This window comes from Penaeus chinensis, chromosome 12 (genome assembly GCF_019202785.1).
Source record: "Penaeus chinensis breed Huanghai No. 1 chromosome 12, ASM1920278v2, whole genome shotgun sequence".
Taxonomy (NCBI): domain Eukaryota; kingdom Metazoa; phylum Arthropoda; class Malacostraca; order Decapoda; family Penaeidae; genus Penaeus; species Penaeus chinensis.
In genome coordinates, this window is record NC_061830.1 from 4221788 (window position 1) to 4239287 (window position 17500).

At 44.7% G+C, this 17500-nt stretch overlaps 2 protein-coding genes across 5 annotated transcripts in view; both read left to right on the forward strand.

Annotated features, from left to right (window-relative positions):
- LOC125030880 (tetraspanin-1-like) overlaps positions 1–17500 on the forward strand; it is a 488406-nt gene that overhangs the window by 339015 nt on the left and 131891 nt on the right. The window lies entirely within an intron of this gene.
- The window catches only part of LOC125030875 (serine/threonine-protein kinase VRK1-like), a 108064-nt gene that overhangs the window by 2212 nt on the left and 88352 nt on the right, over positions 1–17500 (forward strand). For 2 of the 4 annotated variants that reach the window (XM_047621197.1, XM_047621195.1), the window contains exon 1: positions 11736–11890. The exons of the other annotated variants lie outside the window; for them this stretch is intronic. The gene's annotated coding sequence lies outside the window, so the exon portion shown is untranslated. Of the gene's footprint in view, positions 1–11735; positions 11891–17500 lie in introns of those variants that run through there. 4 annotated transcript variants of the gene reach the window in all.

A 17500-nucleotide genomic window follows, 5' to 3' on the forward strand; every position in this document is an offset into this window, starting at 1 on the left:
TGTGTGTGTGTGTGTGTGTGTGTGTGTGTGTGTGTGTGTGTGTGTGTGTGTGTGTGTGTGTGTGTGTGTGTGTGTGTGTGTGAGTGTGTGAGTGTGTGAGTGTGTGAGTGTGTGAGTGTGTGAGTGTGTGAGTGTGTGAGTGTGTGAGTGTGTGTGTGAGTGTGTGAGTGTGTGAGTGTGTGAGTGTGTGTGTGTGTGTGTGTGTGTGTGTGTGTGTGTGTGTGTGTGTGTGTGTGTGTGTGTGTGTGTGTGTGTGTGTGTGTGTGTGTGTGTGTGTGTGAGTGAGTGAGTGAGTGAGTGAGTGAGTGAGTGAGTGAGTGTGTGAGTGTGTGAGTGTGTGAGTGTGTGAGTGTGAGTGTGTGGGGAGTTTATTTTATTATGTGTGTTTTGGCGTACGGTTGTGCAGAATTGTGTGTGTACATTGTGCAGGTACCCGCACACACATGGAAATGCATTTACATGCTTGCAGGTGAACACACACATTATTAAGTGTACATTTTATACCAGCTCACAGATATACACAAGCAAGCAAACATACACAGGGAAGAAAATATAAATACACAGGCAAGTAAGCAGCATACACATGCACGTAAATACACGCATATAGAGGCAAACATACACACACTCAAGCAGACATACTTGCACATACAAGCAAGGACACCCATTCACAGCTTTTCCTCGAAATGCCTTAACGTAGGCGGAAAGCGGAAAGCCTGTCCTCACGTAAAACCCGGATAAATTTATATCGAAAAGCGGACAGTATTTCTTCAAGTGATTATTTTTTTCTGCCACAAGAAATAACAATAATAACAGAAATAATAATAATAATACAAAGTATTCCGTTGTGCAAAGCTCCAATCCAGCGTGCCATTCACAAATTTTATAAAGACGGTCTGGGGGGGGGGGATTCTTTTATAATTTTGTGAAGGGAGTTGACATCATAGCGCTCGGTTTGCTAAATATAGTTTGTCGGTCTTTTATGTGGCAATAATGTCTTCGTTCGTCAAGTTCTATATGTCAAGTGCGTATGACTCGAAAGTTATTTTTTTTTATTTCGTATAGGTCTTTGTGATTGTGTTTTGTTTATTGTTTTTGCATTCTATCTTATTTTTTTGTGTAGTTTTGAATGCGTAGCTGAATTTTCTTCCCTTTAAATTGTATTCTACTTTTATGCTTAATCCTTATTGTTATTATTCTTATTGCTGTTCTTACTGCAACAAGCGCCGACGGAGGGAAAACATCGCGCCCCGCCCACCCTGGGTCTTGAGAGTCGCGCGCTTCTACGTAGCAAAAAGAGAGAGAGAGAGAGAGAGAGAGAGAGGGAGAGGGAGAGGGAGAGGGAGAGGGAGAGGGAGAGGGAGAGGGGAGGGGGAGGGGGAGGGGGAGGGGAGGGAGAGGGAGAGGGAGAGGGGGGAGGGAGGGAGGGAGGGAGGGGTGCGTTGCGTTTGTGTGTGGCTATATGGGCGTACCCATTGCTGCGCGGTGAGGGGGGAGGGGAAGAGGGGGGTAGGAGGAGAAGGAAGGAGGGAGGAGGAGGAGGTAGAAGTATGAGAAAAAGTAGGATAATAATAGGGGAAGGGGTAGAGGTTCGGGTAGGAGTTATGATATGGGTAGAGGAGTAGACGATGGGGAGGAGGGGGAGGAGGGAGGACGACGACTCCTACTCCCCGGTCCACACGTGTAGCCCAAGTCACGTGTCGACGGGGAGGGAAAAGGGGCCCCGGACGGACAAGCGGAGGACCATACGACCGCGGAAGGTCACGTGCGGACGAAGGTGACTGCGGCGATGGGAATGGATGGCCCGGAATGGCTCGGAATGGCTCGGAATGGCTCGGAATGGCTCGGTGTTCTTGTTGCCAGGGCGATGGGTGCGTTTGGTGTGCGGGGGGGGGGGGTCCGGGGTGGAGAGGGGAGAAGGGTGATGGGGGTGGGGGGAAGGTAGATTGGAAGATGTTTCTGGGAGGGATTCGGGGGGGGGGGGGTTGTTGATGATGTTGTTGTTGTTGATGTTGATGATGATGATGATGATGATGATGATGATGATGATGATGATGATGATGATGATGATGATGATGATGATGATGATGTTACTGAACCTGTTGATGTTTATTTTTTTGTGTAGTTTGTTACTCCTGCTGCTTGTCTTATTGTGTAATTGTTGATATTTCAACTGGTATTATTCATGAGTCTGTTAAAATATTGGCTTAAAACAACCGTTTATAAAGTAAAATAAAAATAATGAAGTCAATTATAATTACAATTCACAATTGGAGTACACACACATCACAGAATCATGGCCATATTCCTTTTCTAACCATATATATAAAACGTAAAAACCACAACCAACTATCGACCTTGAACCAGACCTTGCATTAAATATAAAACGCCCTCCCCTGAAAATATGTTATCAACCCTTCCTTCTCTTGAATTTAACCTCCCCCCCCTCTCTCTCTCTCTCTACTGGCGTGCCCATAAAGTCATACAAACTTGGACGAAATGGCACCCTAGCTCTTGGCACGAGACTCCACACGTGACCTGCCGGAGTGGACTCGCGTGCCTTTAAGTTATATAATGACGGGGTCGTCCGAGTTGTTTCTTCGGCGTACAGCTGGCAGGTCGGCGTTTGGTGGCGGACGTATGAGGGGCTTTTCTTTTATTCTTTTTTCTGTTTTCTGTTTTTTTGATGGTGTGAATTTGGATTTTGGATTTAGGTAATGGTGGATGGAGGTTCTGTGTTTTATATGGAGGTGGGGATTATTCTTTATTGAGAATGGAGTTAGTAAGAAAATATAAAAAATAATGGGTTACTTGGCAGTTGTGGTGCCGGTGTGTAGTTCAGATTGGAAAATGTTTCAAAAAGGGTAATCTGTGTTCTTCCATTCAGTTTTATCTTTACTCCTGCAACATACGGGAGGTAGAACATGCTCCTTTTTATATTTTCAATGCGATGTGGAAAAGAATGAGTTCCGACTTTTTAAAAATTGTAGTATTTAACCGGACAATAGTACATGGCAACTCATATTATTTCTCTGAGGGTGAAAAAAGGTCTCGTTTGTCGATTTGAAAGCTTCCTAAAATTAGTTAGAATTATATATTTACTGTCAATAAAACTGGTAATGCCAGTAAACGTGTCCTATGACAGATTAATTATTATATGAATTAATTAATTGGTAATTGTCGTGCCCAGACAGCGCAATGCTTTCGAAGTTATCGTACATCACAGTAAATATGATTGAAAACGTTTTGCGATTTTCTCTTTTGTTTCATTAACAAACGTTTGAGCGCAGAAACGTTGTTTTGTCTTAGATTAGGCAATCGAACGAAGGACTACTAAATGCGCGACAAACTATATCTATTGATATATTTTTGAAAGGTCAATCAAACAATGCAGATGGACATGTATTTAATATTGTAAACATTTTATCCAGTGAAAGTTAGTTGGGAGTGTGTCTGCACGCTTTACATAATTTTTTATTATTTAAAGAGGGAGCGGGGATGAGAATTATGGTTGCTCATGATTACACAGTCTGCACATATACCACAGCTTGTTTAGAAAATGTGTTACTCCCATTTCGAGCGATGTGACAAACAGCTGATGAGGTGATCCTGTCGTGGCGGGTCGACATTAGTATTGTATGCTATAATCTGTCAAACCTAGTAAGACTTTCCAGGGGATGTACGTACTCTGGGAGAGCAGTCGTTTCTAAATGTTTTCCAATAAAATGTCCGTAATGTTACTGAGTGTCCCTCTGGAACTGAAAATTCAAGGTCGAAAAATTTATAAAATATACCGCTTGATGGCAACTCGACAGAACAGCTGTTTGGGTGAGATACCGACGAGCCCTTAAAAATGAGAATTTTCAGCTTCATGACTTCGAAAGAACGTTTAAAATTATTTTGCTGAGCTTTTCCTTTCATTTTTTATATGGAGATAATAAAGAAAAAGAATAGCTATCAGAGAAATTATTATACTCAACTGACAGAAGAACAATCAATATATTGAGGCTGAATAGATAAGAGCGTTTACGGATGAACCACTCGGCGGCGCTCCCGAGCAGCGCCACCGAAGTCGTGTCGCCAGCAATGCAGGATGACGCAAAGTGGTCCATGTGGAAGGCTTTGTTGTAGAGACGCATGTAGACGAACCATTCTATCCTTCCTTTACTACTCATTAGGAAAAGCCTGTGGGCATTGACACCGGCTTGTGTGTCGGGGAGACGCAATTGCTCATCAGTGGCGTGCATCTTTCCCTTGGGTTGGTTGAGTCACGCCACTGGACGGCGACGCCACTAGGCCAGTTGTTCGTTGGGACTTGGTTTGTGAAGAACTTGATGCTGCAACTTAAGACGACGAGTTTTGATACAGACCAGTTTATCAATGAAGTAGAAAAGCGACCAGCGAGGGGGAGGAGGGGGAGGAGAAGGAGGTTGATTGGGAAGGGCCAGCCGAGGGGAGGAGTCCAGGAGATGAAAGCCAGGTATCCCCTCGTGCAAATCGGAAGAGGAAAGCGCCCCTTTCCGAGGACGAGCTTCTCCAGACGCCTACGAAATCAGCGGAGAGGAGAGCTCGGGAACCTCCTCCTCCTCCTCCTCCTTCAGCGCATCCGAGGAGGAGGAAAGCGCCCCCTTCCGAGGAGCAGCTTCTCCACGCGCTGGCAAGGAGCGTGGAGAGGAAAGCGAGAGAAAGGGACCTCGACGATCCAGACAGGCATTTCTTGCTCAGTCTCTTAACTTACTTCAAACGCCTCTCGGACGACGTGAAGTTAGAGGTCCAAGGTGAATTCATAAACACCCTTAAGAGGTTCAGGCAACAGGCTGCATTCGCCAGTCGGCTCTCTCCTCCCACCTCCTTTTCCCCCGGCCTTCCTTCACAGTCTTTTCCTCGCAGTAAAACGGGTCCATCATCGACCGAACTTCAGCAGAACCTCACTTCAACTACGCATTGTCCTCACGCCAACCCCCATCCTTCGAAGTCCACGGGGTCGCCTGTCTCCTCACAACCCCAGCCAACGCGAGCGCTCAGTCCATCTGCGGCCTCAGAAGCAGCATCCCCGCGGTCTGATGGATCAAGCATCTGTGATGATTATTTCCCGCAATAGATCTTCGAGAAAAAGGACGTTGCTGCATTTAAAGGAGTAAATCTGTGAATAAAAATGTATACAGTAATGAATTTTGGTTTTCCAGCAGCAGCCAAAAGCAAGTTATGGCCAGCCATTACTTCTCACTCATTCAATTTGGAAACCTCAATGTGATAGTCTTTTCCCCTGCAGCAGAGAATCTTCATTATCATGTTTATCTCTGTTCTCTGGATTTTTTTCAGCGATTATGACTTCGAAGGGAATGAGTAATTAGAAGTGCGAAACTGAGATTATTAAAAAATGCAGTGGTACTTTTCTGTAGTGAACCGCTTTGCCGGATCATCGCTTGCGGCGCCACACACTGTCGCCGTGCTCGTAGGCACACCTCCATGGCTACGCTCAGAGCACTTCAAGACCCCCATACTGACGCCCAACATCTGCCAATCTGCTTGCTCTCAAAGGAAACGAAATAACGATTTATTTGCAGCATTTCGGAAACAAGTACACGCTTTTCGCCCTCGGGGATGGACGAGTGGTCGCGGGCGAGAGAGCAGACGCGGCTGAGGGAGGCTATGGTGATGAGGGCGATAGCGACCAGCGAGAGATCGATCAAAGTAGACCGCATCGCAGTATGGGAGGTAGAGAGAGCCAGAGAAACGTAGAGAATAAGAATGAGAAATAAACGCACGCATGCGCGCGCGCGCACTCACACACACACACACACACATATACTTTTTTTCCTTGCAAAATTAATTTTTATTTTGGCTCGCTGCTTGTTAGTTTAAGAGTTTGTTTCGGTGTAGTTTGGGGCATGGCATGAATGGTGCATTGTGTTTACTGTCGCTTGTTAGAGGAAAGCTTTATAATCCGAGGAACTGGTGAAACGGGTTGTCTTTTCATTATTTGGTTTATTTCGCCATTAGTTCGTGGAACATTGTCTCCCTTGACATTTGGCAGTGAGTCATGAAACCAGCACAGTAACTCACGACTAAAGAAATACACATTAGAGATTGGCCATTATCAGAGTTTAAAACCCAAGAATTCATAGATAAAGTATTAGATATCCATAGGTTTAATGATAAGATATGATAGCGTTCATATCGGGCTAGTTGAGAGTGAGTAAGCGCAGGAAAGCTCGGCCTATCCGATCCGTAATAGGCTGCGTAAACGGGTCAGCTGTTCCAGGAGAGAGGAGATCGATACGCACACAAGCCCTGAGGGAGATCATGTCATGCCGGCCAAGTAGACCTACGGGATTTCGTCCACCCTGGATCTGTCCAATCTGCGGGTAAGGGGCCTCTGAGCTAGAAATGATACGAGTTCACGGGCCAAAAATATTCGGACGCTCATTGCAATGCAAGCCGAAGTGAGGCGGGAGTCGGGGCTGCAGTCCACTTGGGTTGGGACACTTAACCACAAGTACATAGTCGAGACTTCCGCGCTTGGTTATTAGCCGTCTGTTTCTGCTCGCGTGATAGTCAAGACCTTGAGGTGTGCCTTAGGAAGGAAAACAAATATACAGAAGAGCACCACTTTAAGTATCATTCATATTTGATTGCGGTTGATTAAACTTGATGTTGCGAGGCAGAGGGAGCACCATCCCATTCGTCCTTGCACAATTGATAAACCTGTCACAGACTGCAGTTGCGGTCGTCATTTGGCGAAATCGTTCTCCTTCTGCTGCGCGATCTGTCTCTGGTATTTCTCCGGCTCGACATAAAGGGGGGAATGAGATTAGCTCGATTATTTGCATGCGAGAGAAAACCTTCGCATTACGAGGTTTAGTATTCCCCACGGTGCAGTTGTATCCGTGTGTGTCTCTCCACAGCGCTCGTCCCCATCTCGTCAAGCTGGGTAGCCTCGCTGAAGGGGATCGTGCACCCTAATGAGCGTGGGCCGGGGCGCCGCTCTTCTCTCGTTTTTTTACACCCATTCCGGAGATGCAGGTTCCACTTTGTTTAGAAAAGTTTGGTCATTTGATCGCCAGGCGGTTTGGTCATTTTTGCTTAGGTTTATTTGATTCTGCTCCTGCGGCGTGACAGATGTCGGGTGGGTTCATTAGCGGTGCAATGGGTGATGGTTTAATGGTGTGTGGTAACTATACAACTGAGATGTAGAAACCGAGCATAGTTGGGATGGCTCTGTGTAACCGCACTGCCTGATCTGCCAGGAGATGGCCGGTCTCTGCCAAACTGGCGAGGTGGAGATTCTCTTCGATGTTCATTTTTACTCGAGTTTCCCTCGTATTTTTCAATCTGTCACCGTTTTTAATTCGTTGAGGGCAATTTCACGAATTGAAAGGTTGCCTGATCCTCTCCGCTCGTGCTCTCCTGCTTAATTAAAACCCTCATTTATGCATGCGGCGAAGAAACGAACTATCTGGCAACTCTGTCCGAGGAAGAAAATATCAGCTGGGTTGCCATAGCAACGAGACGCCGGCGGGGTCGATCAACAAGGATGCGGAGGGTGTGAATTGTACACCATCGCTCCAGGGTACACATGCCTGGTTGGTATAGGAGGTGTGTGTGGGGGTGGGGGTGGGGGTGGGGAGGAAGGCGTAGGGAGAAGGAGGGAGGGCTGGAGGAAGAGAACGGAGAGGAGAGGAGAGGAGTGCGGGTGTGGAGAGGGAAGCTATTCCCAATGTATTCAACTTGAGAACAGTCGAGTTCTGCATCGACTGGAAAGTAAATTGAGTTACAAGAGTTAAATGAACAGACATTTGCATACATATATCTCGCCTAGATATTGGTTATCTAAGAAGGCTTCACCACCACCACGCACGCAGTACCATTTGTCCACATCTCCGCGAGCTCTCTGCGACCAGGAGACCTGTGGAATATTTGATAAATGTCTCTCCACTGAATGTTTCACGGCGGGAACGTTATTTTAGGCTCCTGGTTACGTTGACATGAGGCTGAAAGGCGGTCGCTTCCGAGGGATTTAAACATCGATTTCTGTAAAAGTCACATGGGGGAAAAAAAAAAACGAGAATGGTTGAACACTTAGGGTCGTATTCAGCGTGAAAAAAGGATACAGATTTCAATCCGATTTGAAAATGTTGTCATACTTTGTGATGTTTTATCATTATTGTATTTACTTAATTAGACCGTCCTGATTTACACAAATACCACTGAAAACGGTGTGATGATAGAGAGAAGATGAGAATTGGAAGGGTGGGGGAGGAGGGGGTGAGTGGGGAGGGGGTGTGTGAGGAGGGGGGTGGAAGCTCTCGGAACTCGGTGCTTGTGGGTCACTAAACAAGGGCTACCATACACCCAGTTATCGAGCGGATGGCCACGGCGGCGGCGGCTGCGGGGGACCGATGAACCGCGGGCCGACCTGCGGAAAGTTATGGCGTAAAAAGGTTTCGGGAGGCCTTGACCTTCATAGAGCGAGGACCAAGGATGCATGCGTGTATAGACATGTGTATATATATATATATATATATATATATATATATATATGTATGTATATATCTGTGTGTGTGGGTGTATATATATGTGTGTATATATATATATATATATATATATATATATATATATATATATGTTTATATGTTTATATATACACACACAAATATATGTAAATACGTGCACACACGCACATATTCATACAGGCATATACTTATACACACACACACACACACACACACACACACACACACACACACACACACACACACACACACACACACACACACACACACACACACACACTTTTTCCATGTTTTGTTTGGTTCAAGTGATGGAGAGACTGCGGGCGACTCTTCAGGAGGGAAAGGTTACAGATCTGCATTTTGCATTTTGTTGTGTAAGGATTGCCAGACCGGTTTTTAGACGGTTTATTGTTTTTTTTTGTCATTATTATTATTAGTATTTTAATAGTGATGATTATAATAATGATTATTTTTATTTTTTTACGTTTTTATTATTTTTAGTAGTAATAGTATTTTATTGTTATTGTTATTGTTATGAGTCGACATGTTATAATTAGAGTGGGAGGGGCGGGGGCTGATGAGAGCCTGATCTGTAGATAATTTCTGTTCAGCTAACAGAGAACAGAATTGGAAAATGCGGAATGAGAATACTGAATGAAATTTGATGAAAATAAGTATTTTTTTCTGAGAGGATTCCGCTATCACGCAGCAGAGTATCTATATTTTTCTTTTATTTTTGCAACATTTCGAAATAATGAACAGCTTTTGCACCTGATGATGCATAAAAAAAATAAAAAAAATTGGGCAAAGATTGTAGAGTGCGGGAGTGGGGGGGGGGGGGGGGGGGGGAGACGTTGAACGAGAGCGTAGGTGGCTGGCTCTTGGCACCGTGGTTGAGTGATGCTTCTCAGGTGGCGGCGGCATTCCTCGGTTGAAGCGGCATTGATTCACTGTGTGCGCGCGGGGTGATGGGGGGGGGGGGATGTGCGTGTCAGGGTGAGTGGGTGTAGGTGAGGGTTGGGATGTGGGGGGGTGGTGAGTGGGGGGGGGGGCGGGTGTGTGTGTATATAAATTAGTGTATTAACCCAATCGCCTCATATGACAAGAATACATGCCATGGCCACCGTAATACAAGTTTATTACACATAGATGGCTCTACAAGTGCTCAGTCACCAAGGACTCAGCTATCAGTCCTTCCTGTTTCACCTCTACCCTTTTCCTCAACTTTTCGAAAGGGTCTTTTGCATTATTTATTTGTCTTATATGTTACCGAGATTTTAATAACAATTTAATAATAATTTCAACAATAATAACAGTATCGATATCAATTGTATGAAAAAGAAAAACACAGTTTCCCGCCAATTCAAGGAATGGGGAAATCAGGATCGGTAACTAGGGTCTACTGATAGACTCCTTGGTGGCTGAGACATGGGGAGCATCTCTGTCACAAAATTCACAATCAAAATGCATGGTGAAGAACGTATATCCGGGGCGGTTGGGCTAAAATAACATATTCAGGTTAAATACGAGTCTGCTAGGTCTCCGTTCCTCCCCTTGACTCTCTCCGCTCGGTCTATAAATAACTTACTTCCTCGACATAATTTTTCCTAGATTTCGGCTGTGATTCAGCTAGCGCAGCCTTCAAATGAAGTGCATCAGTAGGGTGGCACAATTGGGGAGTTGATTTGTGGCATTGTCTACATTGTTTTAACGGGCAACGTTATCATGATTCGTGACAGAGTAATATTATTTTTGTGGTATATTTCTTTGACAAAAAAAAAAAAAAAAAAAAAAAATCTTTGGTGGTTTACCTATCTTGCCCTAAATCACATTCTTCACATGCACGAAAATCAACCTATTTACTTATCCCCCCGTGTACATCAGAAACGTTAATGAAAGGAAACGCAGTGTTACGTGTCCTGCTTTTGGAGACGAGAGTGAGGCGCGGTGTGTGCACGTGCGGATGGCCACGCACGTACTCGTCTGTTTGGGGGGGAATTAGGACCGAAGATATTCCTTGTGGTGTGTTTTGTCTTTATTCTCAGTTTTGCCTGTGGGTTTGTGTGATTGGCTGCTGTTGTATGGCCATGGTTTCATTCTCGGAATGTCGTGGTGTAGGAAGTTCTAATACGACTCGAACGCTTTTCATTGATGTTCGACCTCAATGACCCCGGGTCTTTGTTTTTGTCTTGCTCTTGTCATATTCCTTTTTTTTTTTCTCTTCGCTGGTCGTCGTCCGGGGAGAGAACCGGGGAGGTCGCTATTGACGTTGCATGACGGTCGCTCTCGTGTCATGCTAACCGATGAAGACTTGTTTAATAACGGTAATGTTCCCAGGTGTGTAAGAGGCCTTACCTGTAGGACATTCCTACAGAAAATCGTACCCGGCTACAGGATAAACTTGCAGATTCTGTGATTATTGTAGTAGGATCTCTACTCTCAGATAATGGAAGCGGAATTTAGTGTAAAAGCATGTGCTTATTGGAAACATTGTGTGACTAGGTAAATGCAGCTGTTGTGATTTCCACAAGTCAGGCTCTAGGAGCTATACTGATGGCTGGAGTTGCTGCTTTGTAATTATTGGATTGTCCGTCATTATGGTGCACAGATGGCGGTTGGTTTATTTCCAGGTGAGCATAATAACTCCATAATAGGCCCTACGTGTTTTGGCGTGAAAAGGAGAGCGAGTTTGGTCGGTGGTTTGGCGAGAAAATTTGAATAAAATCGCCGATTGGTACACCCTAAAGTCGACCGGCCCGACCAGCTGATCGGAGATGCCAGTTGTGCATTTTTCGTTCGTAGTATATTTTCGTAATGGTTATCGCCTAGAATTGGAGATATATGTAAGTGACGTACGCGTAAATCTTCATTGTAGTGATTTTCCGTCCGAAAGCACTTGAAATGGGGATGCAAGTCATATAGATAATGATAAATGTGTAAGACTAATTGGAACCCTGATCTGCCAAACATGTCTGAAGTGTTGCCAAAATCAACGATTAGATTGTTATCAATTTAACTTTTATCCAAAATAAAAATAATAGCTCCGTCACAACCTCGAAAGTGTGTAGACCTCTAGGACAAGCACACGAACCAATAAGAAACCTCAAAATACAAGGAATGTGATTGCCAATTCCAAAATATTATTCCATACAGATACGGTCGTGTTTCCAGTTAGTGTTTAAAGGGAAGGTCACAACGGGGAAACAGCCTGGCAGCTTTTGTGTCCAGAAGCGTGAAGGAGACTTGGAGACTTTTTGAGACTTTCTCCGGGAAATCAGCAGCCAGTTTTCCTGTTTACTCAGTGTGGTGGTGTTCATTTGGGATTTATGAGTGCGAGAATGGTTGGGCCTTGGATAATTAACCGTCGACGTTTCGAGGTAATGTATGGAGGCGAATTCCTGGTGTTATTTTTTTTGGTCAGAAATGGCGTGGAAAGTGTCCGAACTGTGCATGATTTTCGGGGGACTGGGTCGGAGGCAGTGATTGGTGAGATATGTGGTGACGTCATATTTTTTTCCCTTCGGTTTATCTCTAAACTGACGGAAATTCCCAAGCCAAATGTTCGCTTAACGGGTATAACGGTGGGAGGTAGTTTGACAGATCTCACCTGGATGCTAGGTGGAGGTATGCGATTTCACCCTTTCATCACCCACATAGGCCTAGGAAAGAGTGTATGCGTGTGAGGATGATGCAATTCATCACTAAGTTTCTCTACAAGACTTGGGTTTAAGGATGTGTTCGCAGCAACTATAGAGGCCCAACTCCCCAACAAACTCTTGGCAAAATTCTGTGAGCTTTTGAAAAGTGAGAGTGTAAACTATGATTGGTGTAAGTTAACCTACCACTTTTTGAAGTTTTAACCTTCAAGCATACTTGATAATTGAAGGCCTGTTTATTTTCTTAATGTCATCATGTAAAGAATAGTGTGTAGGTAGCTATACGCCTTGGTTTGAGATTCAGATACCCTCGCAGAAGTGGAGTACTGAGGGGGGGAAATATAAACAAAAAAAAAAGTGCCTGCAAGTGAACAAGTACACCAAAGATATTAATCACTTAAAAAGCGCTGATAGACCCCAGCTAGCTGCTATTTCAGGAAAAGTTAACATCTTTTTGATAAGTAATCTCACTTAAAAAGATAATGCAACTAATTAGTGCTGATAATTTTTTTTCACTTGTAGATAGTACTTTCAGGACTTGCACAAAATGTTAAGCTGTGTATGTTATATCCACATGTAAATGTATACATATTCCTATTGATATACACATACTTGTATGTGCATACACATACACAATGTATACAAAATGTTAGTATATTTTTTCTCGCCTTATATGGTTAGTAAAATGGCAGTATATTTAGAACTACACCAAAGTCACCAATACAGCTGGTACAGGAATCTAGGCTAATGAATATATTTTATACTTGGTTTTGTATACATGCATAGTCTTACATAATCTTTCGCAAAGGGTATTTCAATTCAGTTGTTTTGAAATGGATCTGGAATGGATCTGGGAGACTAAGTATCTTTTGCACATCACATAAAGAAGGATGTAGGCTTCATGACCCATAGCGTGCTGTTGAAAGTAGAGTTACCTTTACCTGAGAATTTCAATAGTTTTGATACGAGAGGGGAATACAGGCTGGCAGACGATGAGGCGGTGAGAGAGAAGTAGAGAAAATAAGAAATTATTTTCCTTTTATCGAAAGAGAAGATATTGAAAGGTATTTTATTGTCACTAGCTGCTCTTCACTGAAGAACTTCGCTGCGGAGTAGACATGGAAGAAAATAATCGGATATCTGGGTTAATGCTTTGAGTCGCAGGCGATTTCCCAAGCGCCAGCCAGAGTCAGGTGACGAACAGCATCAAGGAGAGGAATTTTGCTCGACAATATAACAAAGTTTTATTATCACTTTTATCTGTTATTCCCGTACCGCGTGTTAGTGCCTGGTGACATTATGCATATCCTCGATCATTCTTTTACTCTTATTTTTGTTTCCCTTTTGCCAGTGGTGAGGGTTTATACCTCGGGCGATCGCTGGCTCGCGTGCAATTGTAAGGTCGGCAACCTCTCCCGCGCCACATGACGTTCACTTTTTGACAGGTGGTGCAACGTTGGGCCGACGCGGATTGCAATATAGGCCTACTTTGCTCGTGTGAAGGTCTGCTGTTCTTAATGGCGGTGCGGTGCTGGCTTGATGACTTGATGATGAAGTTGGTTTGGGTAATGGAGTTACATGATACTTGATGATTGCAACGGTGATTGTTAGTTGTGTATGATGGCGTTTTACGAGTTATGATGCTGCTATTGTGACCGTAATAAGATGACTGTAATGTGAGTTTCTAGTAATGATAGACATAATAGTTATGATCATCTTGTTGATGGTGAACGATGACTCACGGAAGGGGAATTCCCGATAGCTTGTCTTTATTTTTCTCCTTTTTTCTTTTCTTCTTCTACTCCTCCTCCTCCTCCTCTCTTCCTCCTTCATTCCTCATCCTTCCTTCCTTCCTCCTTCCTTCCTCCCTCCAAGCAAGCGAGGTGAAGAAACTCTCATCGACATCGACCACAGTTACAGGAGGAGGAGAGGGGAAGGGGGAGGGGAAGGGGGAAGGGGAAGGGGAAGGGGAAGGGGAAGGGGGAAGGGGAGGGGGAAGGGGGAGGGGGAGGTTATTTAGCGCGACCGCCGCTCCTCCGATAACGTTTCGCTCACGAGATGCCGCCGCCGCCGCCGCCGCCGTGGTGTTATTTTGGGTGTCGCGTCCGTTCTTCCTGTTTCGTGGCACTCGCTGTCTGGTGGTGGCACTCCGGGTTCTTTGGCTTGCTTGGTTTTATATATATTTTTTTTCCTTTTTTTTTGTTTGGTTTGTTGTTGTTGTTGTTTTTTTTTGTATTTAAGCTGGTTTAGTGGGTTCTGGCAGTTCCATTTGTGTTTGATATAATTTCATTTGTTTTTGAGTTTTTATTGTTTATTCCTTTTTGCGTTTTTTATGTACTTGTTTGTTTGCTTTTATTGTTTGTTGTCTGCCATTTGCCTTTCGTGCGGGGATGGTGGTGGTGTCGTGGTTCAGGGATTGTTTAGTTTATTGCAAATATTAAGAATGTGATTTGTACATATTCTTTGCGAAAATGTGTGTATATTAACGAGTGTATGCTATGTAGCGATAGTTGTATTGTAATCATTATTACCACTGCTTCTGCTGTTACTACAAAAGCCTTGTTCTTCAACCACAACTCTAAGCATTAGCTAAGAAGCATCCCACTTTGGCAGAGGTCTTTACAAATCTATCCCTGCCGGCTGCAACACCTAAGGATTTCATTAAGACCTGAGCTGTTAATTTGGGTGCTTTATGTGGTCGACGCCCTGCTCTGCGTTTATTTGTTTTCGATTCACTTGTTACGATGAGATCATTCGGAGAGGATTGTTGTTGTTGTTGTTGTTACTGCTGTTATTTTCATCGTCTTTTCTATCTTTAGTTTTAGCTTTACCTCTATTTTTCTCTTTCTGTGCCTCTTTATCTCTTGTATCGTTATTGTTAATTTCATTTTTATTTTGTCTTATAATTTTCGGTATTAACACTAAATTGTGTATTTATAGGCCTGTGACTCCGATCTCCATGGTTGATTGAGTTGTGTAAATATGTGATTGAAAAAAAATATTTATTTATTTTATTTTAATTGCTTATTTATTATTTTTCTGCCGCCATGAAGATGCTGCAAAAGAACAATTGTTGGGAGATGGTTTGGGGGATGCCCAAGGGATGAGAGGCGAGGGGGGGGTGTAAGGGGGGTGAGGGGATGAGGGGATGAGGGGTGTGTGGAGGACAGGTGTTTTGGGGTTGTGTTTTTCTGCGGGTGGGTGGGAGGGAGGGAGGAGGGGTGGGAGGGAGGGAGGAGGGATGGGAGGGAGGGAGGAGGGATGGGAGGGAGGGAGGAGGGATGGGAGGGAAGGAGGGAGGAAGGGAGGAAAGGAGGGATGGGAGGGAGAAAGGAGGGATGGGAGGGAGAAAGGAGGGATGGGAGGGAAGGAGGGAGGAAGGGAGGAAAGGAGGGAGGAAGGGAGGAAAGGAGGGATGGGAGGGAGAAAGGAGGGATGGGAGGGAGAAAGGAGGGATGGGAGGGAGAAAGGAGGGATGGGAGGGAGAAAGGTGGGATGGTGGGAGGAAGAGAGGAAGGGAGGGGGAGGGAGGGAGGGTGGGAAGGAATTTGGGAGAAAAGGAACGGAAAGAGGGCGAAGGGGACAGAGAAAAAAAAGAATGGTGATAGAAGAACGGAGGGAAGGGAGAGAGGATAAAGGGTGGATGGAGGAAGGGAAAGGAGGACGAAAGGGAAAGAAGCGGAGGAATAGGGAATACTCGGGAAGAAAGGGAAGGCGCCAACTTCATAGTGCCCGGATGGCGGTAGCGACTTGCAATAGGTGTGTGTAATTGTGTTGGGGGGGAGGGGTAAGGTGGAGAAGGGGGTAGGAGAGGGTTTGGTTATCGATTCTACATTAAGTCTCCCACCGCGGAAGCTGCACGGCCTCGCTTGGCCTCGCTTGGCCTCGCCTGGCCTCGCTTGGTCTCGCCTTGCCTGGGCTAATGTCTATTGGCCTCGCCTGGCCTCGCTTGGTCTCGCCTGGCCTGGGCTAATGTCTATTGGCCTCGCTTGTCCTGGCTTGGCTTGGCTTGGTGTGACTCGGTGGCGCTGGCTGGGTTCGGTTGCCATCGTGACCTGCTCGGCCGCTCGCCGCCCACGCCCGCCCGCGCCCCCGTCGCCGCCCACGCCCGCCTGCGCCCCCGTCGCCGCGCTCTGCTTGAGCGTTGCCTCGTCTTCCCGCCTCTTGTTCCTATTCTTATTCCTATTCCTATTCTTATTCTTATTCCTATTCCTATTCCTATTCCTATTCTTATTCTTATTCTTATTCTTATTCTTATTCTTATTCTTATTCTTATTCTTATTCTTATTCTTATTCCTATTCCTATTCCTATTCCTATTCCTATTCCTATTCCTATTCCTATTCCTATTCCTATTCCTATTCCTATTCTTATTCTTATTCTTATTCTTATTCTTATTCTTATTCTTATTCTTATTCTTATTCTTATTCCTATTCCTATTCTTATTCTTATTCTAAGTATTCCTCCTCTCCCTCTCCTCATCCTCCCCCTCTCCTCCGCCCTCCAACCTCTTAACTACGACTTCCGTGTTATAAGAAGACAGGGATAAGGGTAGAAGGAAGGAGGAAGGAGGAGGTTGGAGTAGGGGTGAGAGGAAGGGGGGGGGGGGTGTAGGAAGTAAAAAAAAAAGGGGGAGGGTCATAGGGGGGGGGGGGCGGGCTGTTTCGGTTTGTTTGAATGTGCTTTTAGTGCTTTCGTGGTTTGTCGTCTGGGTAAAATATGTGGAGTGATGTTTTTTTTTTTTTATTGCTTCTGTTTTATTTATTTTTTGTTATTGTAGATAGATATAGATGGGTGTGTATTTTTAATATGTCTTTATATATATAATTTTTTTTTAGGTATGTCATTCTAGCAGAGGAGGATTTTTGGTTGAATTTATGGACCAGGCGCAGTGTTGCCTTTCATTGATTGTGGATAGGTTAACACAGGATGCTGCGGCTCTCTCTCTCCTCGCTCACCCTCTTAATCTGTGTGTCTCGCCCACTTTTTCTGTTTCTTCCTCTTTTTATCTGTGTATGTCTATCAACTCTCATTTCTTTTGTCTATACTTTTTCCTCTTTACTTTGTCTCCTCATCCTCATTTTCTCACTACTTCATTTTTCCCTCCACATCTCCTCCATGTTTCCCTCCTTCCTTCCTTCCTTCCTTTTTCGTCCTTTCCTCTCTCTCTCTCTCTCTCTCTCTCTCTCTCTCTCTCTCTCTCTCTCTCTCTCTCTCTCTCTCTCTCTCTCTCTCTCTCTCTCTCTCTCTCTCTCTCTCTCTCTCTCTCTCTCTCTCCCCTCCCTCTCTCCCTCTCTCCCTCTCTCTCCTTTCCTTCTTTCCATCCATCTATC